Raw genomic sequence first — 19,554 nt, 5'->3', positions numbered from 1 at the left:
ATATAGATATGAATATAGATGATATAGATACAGATAGGTATACACATGTTTTGTGTAACTCTGTAACAGAAAACATATGTATCTATAATGTGTTCAACCAGTTTTCTTGGTGGCTTTATTGCTGTGAAGATGTTAGTAAAATTCCATGAAAAATTTTGCAACAACATTCTGAACAAAGAAGACTAAACATGGTGATATTGCTGAAAAGGTTGTTTAAATTTTAAGTCCTCCTGGCAGGAACAATACTCTGTGATTAAAAATAAAGAGGTTGGTTTTGTTATGTTCTAAATTATATCTATGCAAAACAAAGGAATAAGAATGTGAATGAACTACTCATGATTTGAAAATAAAACTGTTTATTTCTGTGTTTGGAAATGTACCTGAAAGTGAACGTTTGCTGCAAAACTAAAAAAAATCAAGTGTCTTTTCCATGACTATGGATGAGAACCTGACCCTATATAAACCAACGACAATTTTGCACTTCACATTAACAGAGCTGGGATTTGACCCTCTGACTATAAAGTCATAAAAGTTCTTACAGGCTTGTAATGTTATTGCTGTATGGTAAATTTTCTGCCTACTTGCAAAAACAAGAAAAAAAAAAAGGGGGGCAGAGGCGGGGAGGACGGAACCCCTCATGATTAGTTTTAATTATTTTCTAGCAATTAAACTTTTTTTTTTTTTTTTTTTTTTTCCTCAGAACAGAATACACCCTCCCTTCACTTTAGTTTCTGGGTATGTTTTGTATGTAGGCAGGAATCACCTCTCTCACAAATGACTTTCTGCATTGTGGACCCTGTTTCCCTCTCCGTATAGGAAGTAACAACATGGAAGCAAGTGCAAAAAAAAGGTTGACTTCTGTTGTCTGGTGCCAACACACAGAACTATCCCCACTTGTTATCTTTTGAAGATCTTGTAAGAATGTACTAAACTTTCAGCAGTACATCAGTTTTCATTTATATTAAATCTTCAAATATTTGTTCTTCTTTCTGATGGTTTGTGGTCACTTCAAATATATGGTGCTCTCTTTCCTGCATATTTAAAAGAGTTGAACTTTCATGAAGATGCAAAGTGAAAGAATTTTCAAAACGGTAAATGTAAAGTCTCATTGTACAAGCCTGCATGTTAGCTATTATTTTCATGAGACTGCATAAGATGTTTGGGTTTGGCAAAAATGTTCTCATAAATTGAAGTAACAGCGGAACAATTAAGAAGAATCTAAACCAGAATCAAACGTGTCTTAGGAAATATTTTGAACTTATATAAAATATTTTGTTTGGCAAGTATCCAGCACTTATTACAATCTTCTCAGACTGAAGGCCATGATTCTCTCTTCACTTATATCAGCACTAACTGAGAATAATTACCTTAAAATGCATTGAGCTGCCCTAGTACAAAGTCAGTGTAACTGGCATTGAAATCAAGCTCCATAGATTTATATTCATTCTTTGATAATAGAATTGCTTGATCTTCTTTTAATTTCTAATTCTGTTTTCAGAGCTGGAAGAAAATGACCCAATGTGTTTCCTCAGACACACAGCTACAAGCCTCTTAAATTGATCTCCACTTCGGTACAAGCTTCAGAAGCTTTACCCTCATTCAGCAGAGAATTCTCAACATGGCCTTGGGAACATTCAGTATCTGCCTCAATTAAATTAGTCCTTTGGGAGATAAGTATCCAACATCTTAGAAGGGATTAAAACTTTTTTTTTTTTTTTTTTTAAGAAAAAGGTTTTATTGTCTATCGTAGTCCTTGTATAAGTTCACTTAATGGAGAGTTGCCTAGAGGCCACTTTGACACTTGACATTTTCTACAGGTGCTGATGCATTTTCTGGAATTCACGGGAAACTGCTGTGCATTTATAGAACATTTTCTTCCAGTCACAGCTGTGTATGTTCATATCATGAGTAATTATGCAGGCACAGGGGGTGTGTATAAATAACATCTTTACTCCTTTTAAGCAACAGTCCCTTTACCAGTTCCCTCCCATTGTTTCCTTAGGAGGTGGCATGGAACTTTCTGATAGCACATCTAATTAAGTAAAGCAGAGATTAGTTAAGACCTGTCTGGCTCCTTGAAATTAAGCACATACCTCCTAGGGAAGAGACCACATATGTTTTTTCTAGAGCTGGTAATGATGCAATTTCTGATTCTTAAAAAACCCCCTGAATGCCTCTGCTCTGTGTGCAAAGGACAAGTTTGCTGGACAGATGTGAGATGTATGGTGAGGATCAGTCACTCAAACAATGGCTGTTGATATTGTTTTCTCAAATAATGACAAAGGAAGGCTTTTCAGAACAGATTTTAGGTGTATCGTAGCTGGAGCCATCAGTTTCCAAACTGAGGCTATTATACCTGCTCTATGACCTAGAGCTGCTCTGGGGGTCTGGGCAGTAGCTCTCTTCCCTGGGAGGGTTGGCACCCACTCACCCCTACTACTGACAATTCATCCATCAAGGATATGTCACTGGGAGCTGCACTCCCCTAGGAGAACCTGTGGCTGGTTGAAGTATTTTTTTTTTTGCAGGCTGACTTCTAGACCTAGTAAATCACTGTTTATACCTCTACATTTTAAAAACACCTGCTGACACGGAAGGAGAAGGCCATAGGTTGTGAAGTTCTGTTTAGTAGTGTACTTTCAGCTTCACCACGGTGAGAGAAATTAAAGCAAAGATGATACCTCAGATAAGGAAACCGTTTTCCTCTTCAGTAATCCAATACTCAGATTTTTCACTCACCTTGAGAGGCTATACTCTTTGGGTTTTAGCCAGAAGCAGAAGGGTTAGTGCTGATTAGATACAATTAAGCACTATTTTAGTCTGGACACTCTAGAATAAGTGCTCTATAGATTTTTTTTTTTTTCTTTTAGCTTTTTTTCTTTTTTTAATTTTTTTTTCTTGTTTTAAATCTGTGCGCTCCATGGGAGATGAGCAATAGGTAATCTAAAGCATTCCTAATCTATAGCTGTTCCAATGAGTGGGATCATTCTACTAGATAAGCGTGGACTTCCACAGGGCTTTCTGACTAATAAGATCAGTAGGGATGACCTTATTGGCACATGAAGAAGCATTGTTGTTAAGAATAGATTTTAACCTCTCTCCTTCACTCACCTGAGCTGTTACAATATCTGAAGTGTAAAGCAGTATGCTTTTAAGATGAATGAAGGTAACACAAAGAAAATTTATCCAGAAATATCTGGCACACCTAGTAGCAGTTATAAACAGGGAAAGCAAATCATTCATAAAAGTCAGAGTGTGAGTGTCCCACTACAGCTGCAACAACGCTCCAGTCATTGTGTCTTCACTCCTTCTTCCTTTCACCTTAAGGAGAAAGTTCATACTGTCTGCACTGCTTTCCCATGGGTATATTTCATTTCTTATGAAAATCACAAAGGAACATCAGACAAGGTCCGATCTCAGAAATGTCTACTGAAAAGTCAGGAGCAATTCAGAACTTGGAAAAATGTAGAAGTCCTTAAGCCATAAAATACATTTGCCATTAGAAGAAAAAAGAACCTATCATTTCTCATACAGACAACTGAAGTTATACATGCATGTGTACAGATGTATAGAGAGATCCCAAAATGATTTTATCCAAGGATCCCTCAATGCACACATTTGCCCCTCTCAAGCCATTATTAGAGAAATTTGATTTCAAATATAAACAATAGTTGAGTTGGTAAATCTCGTTTTTAATTTCCATTGAGTTGTAGTCATATTTAATCTTGAAGTGTGAAGTCTTTCTGAAAAACGAATGCAAGTGATGTTTTTTTATATTCAGACGTATGCTGAAATAAGAACAATAAACATGTTCTTTTTCATAAATCTATTTCACCATGGCAAAGAGCCATCTTCTGCATGCGACATGATCACAGAATTATTTCTCAGCTGTTATTGTCACTGATATCCAATTGAGAAATGTAAATCTGAAATAATTATATGAAAAAAAATATATGCTACATTAATCAACAATGCTGGTCTTTCAACTAGTTTAAGCACCATACACAACTATTTGCAGCTTCCACTGCATTTCTGTGAAGGAAGAGTGATAGTGGACAGTGCATTTTTAATTAAACAGCTGAGTCCCAAAAGACGACCCCAGCTTTTCCAATAAAGAAGGATTTTGTATGTTATTGTACATTGTCTACCTTGACACATTGAGATCTGTTCCTGACATCTTAAAAAAGCCTTATTGTAGTCCTTAGTATTAAAATACCATTACTCTTTCTTTTTGTTATGTGTCAGACTGCATAAACTCTCTTCCACAAGATATGTCTTGCCACCACAACCTTAGATACATGCTGCCAGAGGAGTCTTCTAAAACCCAAAAGCTCTGCTGCTCAGATAACACCCAAATTTTTGCTTGACTCGAGCCTCAAGGTGCAGAAAACTCATTTTTTATGCCTCTGTTTTCCAGTTGCTTGTCCACAGTCCCCTGGAGATACTTTGGCTATTTCTAGGGAAGGTAGGAAGCTGAGAAAAACAAGTCTGTTCTCACTAGTCTTATATTTGCAGCTCCTTTAGGAGTTTTTTTAGGGTATTTAAAACACCAAAGTTTGAAAACTTCTGCTCTAGGATCTTACAGTCTAGACATTAGGCACTTGGCAGTCCATGGAAGGAAGAGAAATAACAAGTGGACTGAGGAAAAAAAGGATGCAACTGGAAGTAAGATCCAGTAATTTATCACATTAGAAATGGACATGACAGACATCCTGTCAAAGGGGTTGTGTTTTATCTCATGAAAAAATATATGTAGTGTATTCTGTGTCCTTTTGAAAACATTGAATTTCTAATAAGATTAGAATGCATAGTGACAAATTAGATGGTTGATTTTAGGCTAGGTTTCCCTCTTCTTTAAAAACAACTGGGTACTTGAATTAGCACCGTTTACCCACTTTATTAGTATAGATTTTCCTGCCCCCTAGGATATAAGAACAAACATAAATTCTTAGGAGTTTCAGGGTGAGGAGTGTTCCTTTCCTCATCCATAAGGGTGGACTTTTTACTGGAATTGCGTATGTCGACATGGATGATGTTGTTATTGTTATTGCTGTTGTTATTGTTATTAATAACCTAAAAAGCAAACCATAATACTTAAGCAGAAAAATATCAACGGAGGGAAAATGTTTCATATGCCAGTGTATAAACAGATCTGGCAGAGAACATAACAATAGGTCTGCTGCTGCTCTCTCAGAGCTGGGCTGATCCTAATAAAAACAACAGGCAATTGTTTCTTGCTGTCTTTCACTGCAGATGAGAGGGAACCATTGTAATGACACCGCCTATTATAAAGGATGGAACTCACCAAGGCAAACAATAATTATATGACAGAAAGAACAGACTGAGTAGGTTTGAACATGTTCACAAATAGGTTGGCTCTGTTGGAAAGCAGTGGTGAGTTCTGCCTCTGCCCCCCGAATACTTACAAGGAAGCACAGAGCGTGCTATCACTGGAAGTGGATGCTGCCCTATGCTGTGCTGTTAATCCCAGAATTACCACTTTCTGTGAACAGTGTCTGTAGGAACCATATCCTTGCTCAATACACCAATACTTGGATGTTTTGATGTTGAATTGTCTTGCAGCTGCCACCTAAAGTTTGCATGGGCTGCCTGGCAATGGTAAACTTTAAAAAAAAGCAGCACACCTGCACTAGCAAGAGCAGGGAAAAAATACAGTTGTTAGCACTGGTAACAATTTGCCTGTTGACCATGATCCCCAGAGCAAATGTGATTCCATGCTTTGCTGTTTTGCTTTGCTATTTTGAGGGGATGCGTGTCCTAAAATCTTAAAATAAGGAGCAAATGTCACTTACCTGGTTTCTCTGCCCTGTACACTGGAGATGCCAATATTAGCTGTAATTACTGAACTCTGGCAAAATAAATTAACTCCTGTTACCACAATTCTTTGAAACCATGCTTGAAGCTGCTTACTCTTGAGAATCTTTATCCCAGAAGCAAAAGGAGCCTGGTCCTTTGTAGATCCAGAGAGGCATGAGGACCTCTAGACTCTGATGGTGCCATCAGTGACTTCTCTCAGCTAACCCACTTAATTGAAGATGACCTCGGATCATGGAAGATGAGTGCTCATATAAAGGATGAACAGGTAAAAATACTACTCATCAAAGAGGTCTTCCAAATTCACTGCATTGAGGGAAGAGGTAGGATAAATCTTGTAACAGACAAAAGGGAATAAGTGTTCAGGACACAAAAAATAGGTCAGGTAAGAAAAATTTCACATCTATGTTCATCACACAGTGTAAGAGAAACTGACCCTGCTCTGAGACCTCAGAAACAAAGCAGTTCAAAAGACGTCAGTTAGCTGATCACTGTAAAAATAAAGAGGGCAAACACACTTCACATTTAGCTTAAGCTAATGGGTATTCTCTTTCTCCTGGAAATTAATTGTATTGAAATAGCAACTGTTCTTGAGCTCTTTTTTTTTTTTTTTTTAATTTCTTTCTTCTTTGTTGGGTATTAACTACCTATATCCTAAGAGTCATGAACAAAGATAAAATATTTTCATTTTGTGGTAATTACTCTGATTACACCATGCAGGGGAACATGCAACAGGCAGTATTTGTATGATTTAGTGAAGACAAATATTTGTCTTCCATAAAGGTGCTTTGGCTAAGCAGATCATATGCTCATTACACAAATCACATCTGGGTTCTGCTTCTCCATCTATCATTTTTCCTGTTGCAGAATCAGAGTGCCAGCTTTGAGCTGTACTTTCTTACCTGTCAAAGATTGGAGTGCTAACATATCTAACTTTTTCCTCTGTCTTCTTCCTGAAAGACTGATTTCTTAGTTTCACAAATTGGTGTTTTGACATAACTCTCAGAATGTAACACTTTTTTTTCAGTGTTCTCCTCTTTACAGTGCAAAACAAAAACAAATTTTGAAACACTGGTGGACATCACCGAATGAAATCGGCATTCCCCAGCCAGCTCTAATTTCCACAGACTGTTACTTAGTCCTTTGTGAATTCATCTAAATGTGCCTCCTTATGCAGCCATTACTCCATGAGCTGCCACACACTGTTAGTGTGTCCTCAAATGGCTTCAGTTCTTTTTACTGGACAAACAACAGTCAAATAATAACTATATTTTTGCTAGATATTAGAAATGAAGTTCTATTAAGAATAAACAGGAAATAGTGAATCCAGTCACTCTCCTGCTCACGGTTACCTCTCCTGAAAAAACTCAGGTGTCCTATCCAAAGTCTGGACAACCTAAGCCCAGGAGTCTAAAGTACATCAGCAGATATCTAGAGATCAGAAGTTGCTCATGACAGTATGGGCACCATGGTTGGCCTAGTGTTGTGATTTAACCCGGGTAAGCAGCTAAGGACCACACAGTCACTTGCTCGATCCCCCCACCACTGGAATGGGGGAGAGAATCAGAAGGATGAAAGTGAGAAAATTTGTAGGTTGAGATAAAGACAGTTTAATACATTAAATAAATAAATAAATAAATAAAGCTATGCAAAAAACCCAGCTGCTCTTCACCAGTCAACTGATACCCAACCAGTCCCCTAGGAACTATAGCACTGACAAACTTTCCCTCCTCTGTCAGTTTGTATTGCTGGGTTTGACATCACATGGTATGGGATATCTCTTTGGTCAGTTGGGGTCAACTGTCCCAGCTGTGTCCTCTGCCAGTTTCTTGCCCACCCCCAGCCTGCTCTGGCAGGGCACTGTGAAAGTAGAAAAGGCCTTGACACTGTGTAAAGCACTGCTTGACAATAACTAAAACATCAGTGTGTTATCAAGACTCTTGTCATCACAAATTCAAAACACAGCAGCATACGAGCTTCTATAAGAAAATTAACTCTATCCTAGCCAAAACTAGTACAGCTAGCTACCAACAATATGGACAAAAACTGAAGTTATTGGCAAAAAGCCCCAAATCATCTTGTCCGTAGATGCACACATTGGCTGAAACTTAATCTAGTGGTGTATAAACAGACAGTAAGACTGAGCACAAAGAGTCAGTCTTCTTCTGGATTCTTGCTAGTCAATTTACACAGTTGCCTACTGACTAAACTATCCTCTATGAATCTTAGGTCTTCAAGCTCTGCAGGAAGATCTAAATAGATGGCTCAGGGCTGTGAAGTCTACAAGTTAATGTGGTAAGAATCAGTTCATGTTGCAGGGCTAGACCTAGCTGCTTAGCCTTCAAAGGCCCAGAGGGTGGCTTGGGATGATGAAAAGAGAGTTTCTGTTCTCTTTCTTCTGTGTGTGTTTCCCTGTTCATCAATATGGCTTGGAAGTGCAGTGATTTTCATCTTTGTTCTGCAGCATGTTCTGTTTAGGCTCAGTTCACATAACAACTTGTACTAAAAAATGAGACTGATACAAGAAACACTGTTCTAGGCATTGTCCTTTTCATAATATCATGTTCAGTGTAGACCAGAAGTGTAAATTTCTGTCAGAAAGGGCCATTAGAGAATAACATGAAATCTGTAAAATGTGCTGATGTTCACAAATACATTAATATAGGAAAGACCCTGGTGGGGGGATCTGGGGAAAAACAAACAAACAAACAAACAAACAAAACAACCAACCAACCAACCAACCAACCAACCAAAACGAACCACCATACATCACAGATAAAAAAGGATGGTAATTCCCTGATGCCTTTTTTCTTTTATGTTAAAGAACAATCCAAACAACATCATTTGTTGAATCAGAAACATGAGTAGTAGGAATAATCTATGCAATGAAATAGATACACAGCTGGTTGTTGCTCTCTTAATAATTTGCGCTTAGTACCTTTTCCACATGTACCTTTCCATGTGTGACTTGAAAGACTTTAATTAGCAGTATTTCATAACACTCCTTTGAGGAAGATAATCACTGTAGTGATTTGGCAGATCAGAAAAAGAAGCAGAGATAGATTGTAGTCTATATTGTTGTTAACTGCTTTAATTTTTTAAGAACTAACTTGACATACCAAAGTCCTGGTTCTCAGTGATAGCTCCTCTGCACAGCAGCCACACATATTAAACATTCAGCAGTTCAGCCAGAGTGGCCTTGTGTTTGCAGAACAAGTGTTGTATACATATACTTGAAGGAACTGTTTTGAAAACTGGCATTTAAGTGATTCATTAAAGAAATAATCCTGACTCCTGAATTTGTTCTTTAGTCCTTGTGGTCCAGTTGAGAACACAGCATCCCTATTCAGGAAAGCAACCAAAGATCTGTTAACCTTTAAACCAACGCTTCAGCTGAGACAAAGTTAATTTTCTTCCTAGTAGCTGGTACAATGCTGTGTTTTGAATTTAGAATGAGAACTATGTTGATAACCCACTGATGTTTCAGTTGTTGCTAAGTAGTCAAGGACTTTTCAGTTTCTCACACCAAGCCAGGTGCATAAGAAGCTGGGAGGAGGCATGGCCAGGACAGCTGACTCAAACTGGCCAAAGGGATATTCCATGCGATATGATGTCATGCTCAGTATATAAATCTGGGAGAAGAAGAAAGAAAGAGGAGTTGTTCACAGTGATGGCTTTTGTCTTCCGAAGTAACAATCACACATGATAGAGCCCTGCTTTCTTGGAGATGGCTGAACATCTGCCTGCTGACGGAAAGTGGTAAATGAATGCCCTCTTTTGCTTTACCTGTTAATCTGTCTTTATTTCAAGCATAAATTTCCTCATGTTTCCAATTCTCTCCCCCATTTCACCAGGGAAAAACAAGTGAGTGGCTTTGTGAGCTGAGTTAGAAGCTGGGGTTAAACCAGTTAATGAGCTGATGTTCTGATCACAACCTTGGGAATCATCATAGAACATTCCCAGGTGTTATCAATAAACAAGTTATCAACAAACACAGACCCTAGGTTTGTCTTTCATACGGAAATACGAATGAATAAAACTTCTCCCTTATGATTTACAAAAGTAGTTTTTTTACTTGGGTCAGTTGCTGTACACAAATTCAGCTTTAATGGTAGCTATAATATTTCAAAAGCAGTCATGCAAAATTAAATAGATACAATCAATTAGAATAACACACTAGGCTAGGCAGTTCAGGTAGTCAGGTATGATTGTTCCCTGAAGAGACAAATTAGGAGCAGAATATTAACAATCTCAATATTTTATTAAGTTTACACCAGGGAGTGACTTTTTCTAATGGTACTAAAAAACTTTGATGTGAATATTCCAAGTGGTTCATAATGGAGTGCAACTAGATTTACTTCATTGTATTCGTCATTAATGTTAATGCATCTATCTATCTATTCTAGATGAAAAAAAACATACTTTCTTCTTTCTAGAGGGCTTATACAAAGTTCCACTACATTGTCAGTTGGCTCTAAAAGTGGCGCAAGAAGGAATTACCCTTAGGAAAGGCTATTTGGTTGTTGAAATGTGCATAGTACAGTGAGAAAGAGTACAAATCAGAGTAATTTGGTTATTCATGGTAGAAAATATGATGTGATGAAAAGACACTGTTTTGACTTAGCAGAAGTTCATGCTGATAACTTGGAAGGTGAAAGAACAGATGGAAAGAAGTAGATTTTAGCTATTTCTCATTCTAAACATTCATACAGGAATCAGACAACAATGGATACAGGTATCCATTTCTGTGTAAGACTACCATATGTCGTGAGATATAGTCTTTCTGGATCACCAAACAATATTAAAAGTATGCCTGCAGGATACATTTCTAAATTTCTCCAGAGCTCATTCAGTTTGCTGGCTGAGCTTGACTATGGATGATTCATTGCCTTCAATAATAATCGCAGCAATGTAGAACTTCATCTGATACCTTTCTCTTTCTAATTTTAAACTTATTACAAAGACTGCTTATACTTGATTTAATACCAGATTGAGCTACAAAAGTATTGTCATGTGTCCTCAAGAGTCTCTTCTTCTCCAAGCAAAGCAATTCAGCCAATGAGCTACTCCACAGGCATGTAAAAACACATAACTTTAGAATGTACATACTACCAGTGGGTATCTGCTGTGTCAAGCTGCATCAGGTAGTTCTATTGTTGCTTTAATTAATATTAGAATTATTAAACATATTCTGTTGTCAAGAAATTACCTAAAATAACAGAAAGAAGCAAAGAATGTCTTCTTATTGTCATGTTTCATGGCCATATACCACCCTTTCTAGATAGGAATAATGTTTAGTTTTCAACAAAAGACAGAAGTAAATTCTCCAGGGTCCTTAGGAATATACTTAGATTTATTTTTTTTATTATTATTTTTTTTCCTGTAATGATAAGGAAAATGTGGAAAAAAAAAAAAAAAAAAAAAAAATGACAGGACTTCTAACTTCCATGGAATGATATTATTGACTATGGTTCAAAACAGCTCAGGAAAAAAAAAATTAAGAGTAAAGGAATGAGCTATGGAATATGTGACAGTAACTGTTAATAATCTTATCTTGATTCTCAAATTAAAGTTTGAAAAACTGCAGCTATGTAGGTGGCATGTCAGTGCAACTTCATTGCAGCTACTAGAAATAAGGAGGGGAAGACTGAGCAACTCCATTTGATGGGCTTCAATTTTTTCTTTCAAAGAACAAACAGATAATAGAGGTATAATATACTATAGTAAAGACAGTAAGAGTTAAAATTTAGCACTCAACTTTTAGTAATAAAAGTGTTCACAAATTAGTTCTGACAAATGGACTTCAGCAGCAGTTCGGGGCAGTAAATTGAGAAGAGGTTTGGTACTGGACTGGAAATGATAGAAAATGTGCAGAAAGATTAATACATTAGCAAGTTTGGTGGATGAACAACAACATAGTGAATGAAGATCAGTGTTGACAAAGTGGTAGATGCTGGACAAAGCAAAAAATAAACATGCTGATATAATTTGCTGAAGTCTTTCTTTTATGAGTGATGTGTGTATAATTCCAGACAGATTAGCAAAGATATGTTCAGTGTTCAGCTAAGTAAATAAGGCAGAATGATCTTAAGCAATGAGGTTTACACTGATTTATGAAATAATATTAGGTAATCATATTCCAACATTATCACAGGCCATCTATCTAAGCAGTGTTGTTTCATCTGGAATAGTATGTATTATAAAATAGCTTTGTTTCAATAAAGGTACTGTTGAGGAGGATCAGAAAGGCAAAAAATATTGCCATGAAGCATGGAAAAACAGACACCCTTGACTGAACAGAGGGTGAAGAAAAAAATATGGAATTTTTACCATTAGAGAGTAGGGATATAGGAAAGAATATGGAAAAAGTAAAGATCCAGTGAATAATTCCAATATGTGAACTTGCTGTTCCAAGATGGGAAATCACTGTTCTTGCTACATCAAGCAAAAAAGGAAAAAAGTGGTGGAGGCCATTAGTTGAGGTAAAAAGCATCAAATTCAAAACTCATAAGAGAGAAAATACATTTTTCACAAACTCAATTGAGCTGTAAAACACATAATTGCACTCTAGTTCTCCAAGTCAAGGATGATGCTGAGCCTGAAGACTTCACAAAGTTCAAAGAAAAACAGGGCATTTTTAGACATACCAGCAATATCCTAAGTTATAGTAGCAAATGCTAGGGTGAACAGTAGAAGAGACAAAAAAAAATAAAAATAAAAATATTGAGGAGAATTTCTGCAGCTGTATGTTATCTATGCAGTCTATGTTATCTTCTGTGATAAGAAGACTTCTTGGAGGAGGCAGATTATCTCATGTCTAGGGGAGAAACTGCTTTGCTCCTTCTGTAGAAATATCTGATTCTGGCCACTGTTGCAGAAAGGCTGCTAAATTTGCCAGTCTACAGGTTGAGAATTCTTTACTTTCCTCATGCTGTGAGTCTGAGATACACAAAAACCTTCAAAAGAAATTCCAGCTGTGAAGAAGAGGAAGTGAAAAATGGAGAGACAATGAACATGGAACTCAGTTTAAAGAGCAAGGAAATAAAATAAAAGACCTATTTCTAAGGCCCTGTCTACAGAGGACAGTGGAGTGTAATGTAGAAACAGTCAGTAAGCCCTGCTCCATCAAAGAGTTAATTAGAGAATATTGTGCCTAATTGCAGAAGCACCTCTGTCTCTATTATGCTCAGGACTCCTGGCACTGTGGAATGCAGATCTTTGGTGAGTGTGTCACTTGTGTCACTACCAGAAGGTGAAAGGAAACAATAAAAGAATGTGACATTGTTCCTGACTATAACGAGTGATGTCTGTCCCAGCACATGTGATGAATGGAACTACTTTCACCCTGATTCAAATCAGCATCTCATTCAACATAGTTAATGGAACTTTACTGTTAATTTCTGGTTTAAAATGAATTTGTTGTTGTTCTTGTGTTGCTACTATTATGGTTTGAAATCTCATCCAGCTGTGTGTATGACCACCATGAAGTTAAACCTTTAAACAGGCAATGGTCTTCTCCTGCAAGCATCACTGTTCTAGTAAATGGCAACAGGCAAAAAATACAACACTTTCAGGAGGAGAAAGACAGAGAAAATAAGCATACCATGGGAAAATGCTCACTGGGAACCTAAGAGGTGTGGGTTCCAATCCTCTCTCCCCCCCAAAAAACTGCATTCATTTTTCTGTTTGTATTTTCTATTAGGATGGATCTGAACTGACTGCAAAAGAAGCTTGTTAAAAATAGTGTTCAGGAACTCTTATTTTAACAATCCTGTCTCTGGATTTGTGGTTTTTGGATGGATTTCAAAAAAACGTTCACTCCATATGTGTGCTTGAGTGAGTAGTATCAGTCCTAGAGAGACTTTGAACAAGCCCTGTGACAGAATCAGAAATATGAAAGGGAAGTGCCTACAGAGTTGTGCTGCAGGAGAGCTTGGTTCCTGGGCTTGAAGCACTTAGAGAGCAGTCAGAGCCCTTGACTTCATGCCCAGTGAAGCAGAATTCTTGAGTCTGTTTGTAAAGTAATGTTTTTGGAAAAATATTTCCCACAGATCTGTAACCTTCTTTTAAACTCTTCACCAAACCAACACTTCAGCACCCATCTGGAGTCACTGGAGCTTTCCAAATGAAACTGCCAAGGGTCTAGCCATCCCGAGAAAAAATTGCATTTGAAATACCTCTTGGTCTTTCCCCAGTTAATCAAAATAAAAAGAAGTGCATGGCCTGCCTGACACCCATCTTCCTACGTCCACACACCATCCCTGTGTATAATGTGAATGAAGTGGACAGGTTTCCAGTGGCTGAGGCTCTCTGCAGAAAAGTTCCACTGACATGTTTGCAATAACAACTATTTACATAGAGCCTGTACTGGAAGGAACTATTTGTAGTCCTGAGCTTCAGGTTACTGTGTTCTTCAGTCTATGTCAGAGCTTCTCTGCTACTTTTAAAGGACATGAGGAAATCTTCCTCATTTCTAGACACTGACTCCAGCTTATGGGCACATGCACTGCACAGAAGCAGCCCTCCTCAGCTGGCTGCAGGGAGTCATCTTCCAAGGAGCAAAGCACTAAAAACCCAGATGTGATCTCAAAGAATATTACACTAGATCTGCAGCTGGTTATTCCTTTGAGTTTGCCTAAACAGCTTCAAACACACATGAGAACGACTCCCATATGCGCAAAGTTGTGAGTGTGCATATGTAGGCAGACAGACACACAGACACATGCCCGGCGACGGGCCGGCCGCTCTCCAGGGTGCTGCAGGAGGTGGCTGCGAGCTTCTCCGGTGGCTTCCGTGGCTCTGCTCATTGAAGTATTTTCCTATTTTCTTTTGATCAGAGAGACTTCAGACTGTAAACCCTTGAGTTTCAGGTCAAGGAGGGTCTGTGCTTCTATGGTCAACATCAGGTAAAACTTTTATGTGGTAAATAACCCACTTCAGACACACGCATACAATTTAGAGAGGGTTTTATTTAACTCTCTGCCTTTTAATAGCATTGTGCCACAGCTATAAAACATAACTGGCTACAAACACAATCATACTACTGCTTGCCCCCTTGCTAGCGACTTTTAACTCCCATATCATATAAATTGAGGCCATACACTTCCTTCTTGTTTTCTTTCTCCTGAAAGTCACTTTTCTGTCTGTACTCTGAAGTATGTCTGACAGCCTTGAATACATACTATACTGTCATTTTCATTAGCTGTCTTTCCACACCTGGAGGAAGGTGACACCCATTCTCAGCAAATATATATTGTGTGGATTCTTCTGAAACTGTTTTTAGATCTGCCCACCTATATGCTTACTCATGCACCTGTGATGCTGCAACACTGGCAAAGAACAATTTTTACTACACAAAAACAACAACAACCAACCAAACAAAAAATCAGATCTGCAATTTATAGGACTTTATTGATAGGCAAACTAGGTATATATTTACATTTAAAAAGTGCCCCCTCAGCTTTGCTGTGCCTAGCAGGATGCTCTTCCAGATACTATGTTTATCCTTAATGAAACAGTAGATTTGATTTTCCAGTTCGCCACCTAGCTGCTCTGCACGGGAGGGGATCAGTTTGGCTTTGAAAATTAGACTCTCAGCCCTGTCTAAACCTGCTGGGAATTTCCATTTTATGAGTATAGTCTGTTTTGAATAATCCTAAGTATGTCAGACTTTGAGGTTCAAAGGGATCACAAAAACACCTTTGTCATGCCGGGGGAAAGTGAGGGAAAAGCTCAGAGATCTTCTCTTAGTTGGACAGTGCTCTATGTTTCTGGTGGATGAAAAAAAAACACCTCCTTGCTAGCTGTGCTGGTGGGCTCAGAGGTTTCAACTGGGAAGAAGAAACTGAGGTGCTCTCAGCTCTCTAGCACTAGCAAGATCCAAGTTGTGATATGTCAATGTCTCAGTGCCTTCCCCTGGCAGATCTAACTGTGCATTATAACAGTCCTATGGATGCACTGCACTGGACAAAGTTCAGTGATTACATGCCCTTTTCTGTTAAAGGTTTGACTATCAGTTTATTTAACTCATTTAATTTCCGCTGGTAAGTGCATATTAGCAATTTATTTGCATGGAGTCTGGCTCACCATTGCCTAGGTTTGGATTTGTTCCTTTCTTGCTGTCTGTGATCCGCACCATCAGGGTGATTTGCTGTTCCGTTATCCCATTCTCGCCAGCATTTTCCTGTCATCTGTCAAACGCCTGCCTCCCCCGTGTGCAAAATCATTAAAATCAGATGTCCATTGCAATGCTGGAGGTAAACGAGCATGGAACCCCCAGAGAAGGCTAAATAGCAGCAGAGCAGCATGACTGGTGGTGGCTGGCACAGCCTGCAGCTGAGGTGTGACAGGCGGGGACCAGGAGCAGCAGGGGCCTGTGCTGGTCCCTGCAGGGAGGGATGTGTCCAGCTCGGCTGGGTGAGGGCAACTGCTTCCCCATCTTACTTTGCACCTTATTTAGCAGCCCTATGCTAAATAACGATTCTGTTCCTGCTTGGCCCATTTGCAGGAGTCTCTGCTTCCAAGGAGAGATTAGGGCTTCTCCCTGCTCTTCCTAGTCCCCGTTGGCCTAAAACCAGTAGCAAATACTCCAAGCAAAGAGGTCCCCTGAGTAACCGTGGCTCTTGGAGCTACTTCTTTCCCTTGGGAGGTGACTTGTCAGCCCGTGGTAGGGACTGAGGAGTGAACCAGACCTTCAAAGGGAAATCAAGCATTTCGATTTGCAGAGCTGGCTGTCTCCTGGGCTTGCTCTCTGAGTCGCCTGGGACAATGATCTGCTGGCCAGGGAAGTCAGTCACCTAAGCCATGACAAATGGGTTGGGAGGGAGCTGAGCCATTGGCATCCCCTCCACCAGGAACCTGCACGTCTAAGCATGCTCCCTTCCTTCTTCCCTCCTCCTAGGAAACAAGGCAAGTCAGAAACAACAAGCAAATGGAGTCAGGCTGCTTTCCTTGATCATCCTTTTCCGTCTGGGGATAGAAAGGAGATAGCAGAAAAGAAGCTCTCCTCTACCCTTGCTCCGGGTGGATATGAGTGCCTCTGGGAGAGGGAAACTGGCAGTTTTGCCTGCACTTTTGTCCCTTCTTTATACCCCTCTTAATCTCAACCCTGTGGCAAAGGGGTGAAGCAGGCATAGAAGGGCGCTGAGGAGGCGGAAGTAGGTGCAATGGGAGCACGGGAACGACCTGCCCAGCGGATTTTGTCCCCGGCTGCTCCATAGCCTACCTCGCCCTTGAAGCGACCTTGAGTCTCTGTAGATACCTCTGTGTCCCCCGGGGACGAGTGAGGGCTGAATCAGAGAGGGACTGCACTCTCCTGGGTATAACAGAAAAAGTCACGTTGGAAGTGATACCCAGGGACACCCTTTCTCCGTTTCCACCCTTTGCCCACCCAGCCTATGAAACCCTTGGGACAGGGTGCTCGTCCTGCTGGAGCACACGCCGACGAGGCAGCCCCACGCGCGGGGGAAGCAGCTGTGTGAGAGACGTGTATCTCTAAAGACAGTAAGTCTCACTAGAGATCACTCGGCAACACTAGATACGCTATTTCTTTTGGAATTCTTCTCGCTGAAAGTTGCTGTCTTTGCGTCCTCTCCCCGGGACGGTTTCTCGGTCCCTCCGCGCCAGGGGAAGATCATCATTAGCAAACACTCGCTTCCTCATGCATTTTTTTTTTTGTTTTGTTTTTCTTTCTGCGAGCGCAGGGCTGAGTGCTTTGTTCTGCGGTTTTACGGTGGATTTATCTCTACAGATGTTTAGCACACTGTATTCCCCCGCCCTCCCTCCTCTTGCATGGGCGGGGGGGGGGCGGAGGAGGGAAGGAATGCATTTTAAATGCATTTTAAATGTTTTAAGCTCAGGAGCAGCATTTTTTTTCCCCCCTCAGGAGGTGTGTCTAACACGTAGGGCTCTAAAGAGAGGACCCGGTAATAACAGATGCTCTGTCAAACTTAAAAGGCTCTGCTTACCACGGAATCACCGGTGCCATCAAGATGTATCTGCTGAGATTGATTAAGAGCACGGCTAGGCTGGCTCAGGAAGGCAGCGCTGCGCACACGCGCTTTGGTGGGGGGAATCTCCGCTCTGCCCGAGAGGGTTGCAGACAAAGCAAGGTGAAGGTGGGGGGATCACAAGGCAGGGTTTTAAGCACCGGCCTTTTATTTCCATGGGAGATCACAGAGGGGGATACATACGAAAAGGGAGATGCTCCCTTGCTTGATTGAGGTTTGCAAGGCGGAGGATGCATCTCCAGCCGTCCGAGCTCTGCAGCTGTGAGACCACAGGGCGCCGAGCAGCGCGGCATCGGAGAGCCCCCTGCAGCTGAGCAGAGCCGCTCCGAGCCACGGCCACAGCCCGGAGGCACCACCTGCCTTCGCTCCAGCCGTGAGAAGCAGCGAGCGGCTAGAAGTGGGGCCTGCCCTGAGACCTGTCCCCCTCTTCTGCGACAGAGGGAGGGACAGTCCCGAAGACTGCCGTGTGCTGCCAGGGCCCCCCCGCCCCCGCTCTTCCCGATCCTCGCTTTGGGAAGGGCTGATTTGTGCTCGCGGTTATTGAACTCTAATTAATAATCCCTGGAGATCAACCTGCACAATTAAACACTCGCGAGGTCGCTGAGAGGAAAAAAAAAAAAAAAAAAGGCAAACCACAACAATAATAATAAGGTAATAAGGGGAAGAAGAGGCGGGCATTGTTCTTTTTGAGGCTGCTGATGATTTTGACTAATGAATGTTGAAATAACTTAGGCACCAAGGTCTCTGAGAAGGCCCGTGGGAGGTGCAGGGGGTGGCCGGGCTGTCTCGTAAAGCACGAGGTGGCCGCACTAGGGTGGTGGCTGTCCCTGCACCGGTGTGGCTGCACCTGTGGCAGAACAGCCCCTCAGGGCCACAGCTTGCTGATGGTTTGCTTCAAACCTCCCGGTGGCAAATCTCATCTGAGCTGCCTCACAGCTGTCTCCGAACTCTGCTGTGAAGTCCAGGAAAAATATTCAGTGAGACCTAAGAAACCAAGGGGCAGACATCAGGTTCCATCTGACTTGATGCTCCCGAAGATCTACAAATGATCCAGTCCTTAAACCCTGCAAAAGTTGTTTCAGGCAGAGAAACACAGACACTGAAGCATGAGTACCTCCACGATTCAGATATCCCCATCCCCAAATTAGCCCTGCCACCCAAGGCAGGGGAAATACACACTCCAGGGCCAAGTAGAGTATTTCCAGAGCCCTGCTACCCTGAAAGCACATCACCTTCTTGGAAGTAAATCCACCCTTGAGATCCTTCCAGGAGCAATAGCCAAATGTGTGCAAGTAGCATAGGTAGCTCCACTGCCTGGGGCGAGACCAAGCCAAAAAATACTTCCTACAAAGTAAAGGGGTTTCCGAAGTGGAGAGGAGGGGAGTGTTTGGGCTGTGGCTTCTTTGGCTGTTCAAGAAGAGAGATAGGGCAGGGGATGCAGGGCAGGCAGCAGCCAAAAGCCGGGGTCACCTCCATAAGGTGCACCTCTCTCTCCTCTTTGCTTATCACTTCCCCCTATTATTCTTCAGACAATAGATGAGATGGGCTCCCCTGTTCTGCTTCCCACCTCAGCAACCCTGACTCCAAGGGAATAAGCATCACTTCAGACCACAAATCAATTCTGGTACAGGAGAGATGCAAACAAAGAAAGCAAACTGAAAGATGTTTATATCTAGATTATTTCCATCTAACTGGCAAGTTCCCTTAAGCA

The sequence above is a fragment of the Columba livia genome, chromosome 1, assembly GCF_036013475.1.
Source record: "Columba livia isolate bColLiv1 breed racing homer chromosome 1, bColLiv1.pat.W.v2, whole genome shotgun sequence".
Classification (NCBI taxonomy): Eukaryota; Metazoa; Chordata; class Aves; order Columbiformes; family Columbidae; genus Columba; species Columba livia.
The sequence above is the reverse complement of the archived record's forward strand: the minus strand, read 5'-3'. Positions refer to the sequence as shown.